Genomic DNA, 4,975 nt, shown 5'->3' with positions numbered 1-4,975 from the left:
ATGCCAAGGACTGCCCTGACATGCCGCCAGGAGCCTGACTGCCAGGGCCATTGTGCCTATGAACTGTGCTAATCTGCAAGTGCAGGGCTGTAATATTATCTTAGACTTGGGTAGAAACTACTATTTTCAGTACATCAGCCTTACAAATGAAGATTTCTGATCTTACAGAATGTTTCCTTGCAGAAGTTGCAGAGAAGTCCCAGGCTATTGGGACACCTCTGTGTGACTGTATGTTTGACACATGCTGTGGCACAGAAAACCTGCATTCATTTACACACCTGCCCACGAACAAGTGAAGTAATAACTAGAAATGAACCAGACCCACAAGTTTTTCCTCAAAATTATCCGTGTTTGATATGGGATTTTCCTGTTTCCAAGAAGCGTATTTTCATGTAGAAACTGTTTATATCATTTAGCTGAGTTCTGTGTTCAATAGGCAGTTCAAATGCAGGAGTAATACTCCTATATTGAACAGCAAAACATGTTTATCTGGTCAAAGTCATAAGGAGGCCAGTGACGAATATGAAGTGCACGTAGAAGAATTGAGTTTAGAGATGGTTTTGGAGATGGTTCTAGGTGTACTAGGTGTATTACATCTGGTAATAACCTCAGGAAACAAAGCTGAGCTTTCTGAAAACTCGATTTCAACTGAACTGTGAATAGGTAACATCCTAAATGGTCTAGGTGTTTGTGAGGATGTATTGAAACTTAATTAAGACTGTATCAGTTCTACCTGGTTTGGTTTTAGTTTAACATTTTACTTGATCTTAGTTTTCTTTAATTTCTTCTTTTTATTCCATCAGCCAACCCACTCTACAGTAACTGTAAAGTGTCTTCTGATCCCCTTAATTTCACAGAAGTCAGCATGTGCTATTTCTTAAGAGCTGCATTGCTAAATACTGAGTAATGTGTATATGCTGATTGCTTTAAAAAAAAAGGTAGTAGTTTTTTCAGACTGCTCTTGTTTTAAAACAACATGAATTAGCATCTCTCCCTGTTACCCAAACTCTTATTGTCAGAAAATCTGTAGGATCACAACTATCTTGGAGACTTCTAGCCCTGTTTCAGATTTGATAACAGCTCCAAGATTATTCAAGCAGCGTATGACTGTCAGATAATCAGAGAGATGGGCAGGTGGGCCCATAATCTCCATTTTATTGCAGAGCTCAGCTAAAACAGTACATATGCTTATTTGGTTTTAGTTGCCATCACTACTGGACTTTTCTGTGCCAAGCTTGTCTTTAGGCTTCTAAAAGCTTTTTGCTTCACAACATATGAGTACGTGTAATTGCTTTGTCATTAATTCCATTAATTCCTGGCTAGGTGTAGTGAGAATGTTTTTGCATTTACATGTTTTATGTATACATACACGAGTTCAGAAGATGGATAGGGGGCTTCTCATAGCAGAATTAGGCAGGGAAACCAGGAGTTCTAGATCTTTACAAAGTAACATAATCTTTGACTAAAAAGTTTTTGCTTAGTAAAGAATCTCTAAATAAACCAGAATGTAAAGGATGAGCAGGAAGGATATAGACTGTGGATGTTCACACACTTGGATCAAAACTTGAGCAACTTCTGAGCAGCAAATGAAAATGGTTAAGATAAAACTGAAATCTTTATTAAAAATGAGTAACGCAAAACTTTACTGTCAGACACTATCATCTGACATGATTATTGTTACCTCCACCATTTTTTTCTGCTGAAAAATTCCGCTATGCTATGGGACTATGAAAAAACTTGCTGGGTAAAAATGAACAGCCGTGTGTTTTTCCCCCATCAAATCCAGTGAATCATCTTTGATTCTTACACATTGCTTGTGATCATATTTAATGAAAATCAAGATGGATCTTCCTCAGCAGCCATAAGAAAAGAGTTAGTGGAGAAAGCAGCCTTTGAGTCAGCTGAGGAGAATTCTGGGGGGGAGACCTTCACTCTTCCATCCCCAATATAATCCCAGGGCTTGTAAATTGTCAATGCTCTCAATACCCAGTAGGTAAAATCCTGGACAAATAATCAGTCTTGAAATGTAAAGAATGGAAACCGTTCACTGATTCACCCAGGTATTTGTAACTTTAAAAATATGAAACCATCTTTTACACCAACATACAGTGCTAGCTTGAAAGAATAGTATTGGAGGCATAGGCAAGAAAGCCTGTTTTCCTTATAATTTAGTTGCTAAGAAAGTATCACTGCTGATGCAGTCCTGTACCCATGGCAATATGAGTTTATGAAGCTGAGTTTGCAGCTCACACATTCTTCTGTTTTCCATATTGAAATGTAAATGATCTTCTGTCCTCACTTCAGGATCCATATAGCAATTAAATTAGTAGCTGTGCCATGAGGAAAAAATGATGATTGCATATTTCACAAGGCTCATGTTCTTGCTTAGCACACTTGGCAATGAAACTTCCTGTTAGTGGTGATTTCAGTTCTTCACTGATAGAGGCAGTGTCACTGGTTATTGCTGGGAACCGGATATACATTAAGCCACAAGTCTACTGCCTTAGATTAGAGCCTTATGGTAACTATCTAAGTCCAGAAAGTCCTGAATTTGGGAACTCAGCAACACTTATGTGTCTTGGTAATCAGTTCATAATACGGAAGGAAGAAAGGAAAGGGAAATGGTATCATAGATTTGCACTTACGCAAGCTTGGATTACATATTTTTTTCTTTATTCCAAATTGGATATATTCCTTGAGAAGTGGTGCTTTGTTCTTTAAAATAAATGTGTGATCTGGAAGGAAAGGAATGTTTTTAAGGAATGGATAATTTCAGGGTTTTTTGATGATGCATCAGTTGTGTTAGTTGTAGTGATTTGTATTTAATCCTGGAATATCATAAGATTGGCTCAGTGCTGTGGAATGGGAAATGTGCCAAGAAATCAGCAAGCTACGCCTGCCAGGTGGTGCTCAAAGGCATGACTTGGCTGAGATCTTTACGATACTGCAAACAGTGTCATCTTGCAAAAGTGCCTCCCTTGACAAGGTATTTTAAGTAGAAAATTAGAATAAAATTGTCCTTTTGGACTTCATAGACTTGGTTAATTCAGTGCAAGAGACTAGACCCTGAAATTAGTTTTCACAGTTGGACAGATGTGGCAGCCAAGATGTTGCTGTCAGTTTGTTACAGATGGTCTTGAACACTAAAATTGAAGTGGCCTATGCCATGATCTGAGTTTCAGATACCTCAGAGTTCCTGTTTATATATATAAAGTCAGGGATGATTTGCAAGATACTAAAAGTTTAGTTAACTCTGAAGTGGTGTTTTCCTGCAGATCTTTCTGTCTTTCCAAATTTAATCTGATACTGTGGTGATATTTGGGGCTTCCCTTTCTCAGAGTGAAGTGATCACTGCCTTGGCAGATGGGAAGAAGAGAGTATGGTTAGGACTGCAGGACTTCCCCAGGCTTTTTAAATGCTGTGGGATCTTTACATCCCACCTCCACAGCAACCATGCATGAACAGAAGAAACACTGGTTTAATGTCTCAGCATGAGGAGAAGTGTTTGTTGCCTTCTGGCCTTACATAAGCACTGCTCATCTTTCCTTGCAGGAATAATTCAAAATAGAAGCAGAAATAGAGGCAGACTGACTTCATTGAAAGAACATGTCTTGTTTGTCTAAAGATAGATTTCTCTGCAAAGAACCAAGCCCATGTATATCTGCATCACATAGAGAAGTTGTGCTAGTGCCACTCAAAATGAAGATTTTCTGATGTCTTTCTCTTCCCATATGTCAGCTGAACAGCATAGTTAAATTCTGCAAGAAAAACTTGTACTTACTGTCACAGACACTGCACTACACCATACTTTGCATTGCTACCTCATTTAAAGATTGCCAGGTTATGCCTTCGTTAATAAGAGTATATGTATCTGGTGTTATTTCAGTAGGAAGTTGTTAATTGTATGACATAAAAAGGAGAACATGTCATATGGTTCCAGCTTGAAATTTCTGGTTTTGCTACAATATAATGCCAGCTGGACAAACCATAGAGATCTTGCATGCTGCATCATGCAATCTGTACCCACCTATGTGAGCAGGAAAAGGAAAGAAAATTGAATTTGTTCCATGCAGTAATATCATTGCAAAGAAAGGGCTAAATTTAGCTCATATTTTGTGGTCCGACATGCAGCTGAATAAATCTGAGTTTATTAGGAAAACAATTCTTCAATTACAAATTATGACAGAGCCAAAATATTCAATAATTATATCCTGTTAATACCACCAAAACCAAAATTTTCAATGCAAAATTTGGCTAGCATGGGATCCCACAGGGTTAATTAAACTGAGGAGAAGAAAGTACAAATTCCACTGTCAGTGGGAGGCAAAGATGAGTATGCAAAAGAAGATGCCATAGAAATTTAAGCAGACATGACAGGGTGTTTTGCTAGAAGTGAAAACCAGGAACCATTCTTATGTTGGTTTGGTGGCGTTTTTGTGTATGTGTGTGTGTGTCCCACATCTCTGCTAAAAGTGGAGACAGTAGTTGTCTTTATGGTCTTGTTGTGGCCCACCATCAGCACAGTACTGTAGTGGCTGCTGAACTGGGGGACTTGTGTTAACCTCCTGGAGGAGACAGGACAGCAGAGGCTGAAGAGCACATGGGGCAGTGATTCCTGGTCGTGGGCTCCATACTGGGGCAAGACCTGAGCACACCTGATCTGTTACTCCAAGTGGTCAGACATTGTCAGAGAATATATTTTATGAACTAGCCAAGTATATAATTCTTACAAACTTCTAAGGTATATGTGTATATACATATGCTATAAGAGATACATGATACATATATGCAGTGTTCTTATAAGAAAAAAAAATGCTGTATTTTTTGTATGAACAATGAATCTTGAGTAGGAAGAAGAAAGAACAAATCTGAGACTCATACAGGTGAGGTGGACATACTAGGTGACAATTCATCTAGTTAGCTTTTTTTTTTCCATTTGCTTTCTGTGAATTTCTTTTGCTTCTCTGAACATTCC

Source organism: Nestor notabilis, unplaced genomic scaffold, assembly GCF_000696875.1.
Source record: "Nestor notabilis isolate BGI_N333 unplaced genomic scaffold, ASM69687v1 scaffold16153, whole genome shotgun sequence".
In the NCBI taxonomy this organism is placed as follows: domain Eukaryota; kingdom Metazoa; phylum Chordata; class Aves; order Psittaciformes; family Psittacidae; genus Nestor; species Nestor notabilis.
Note: the sequence above shows the minus strand (reverse complement) of the source record.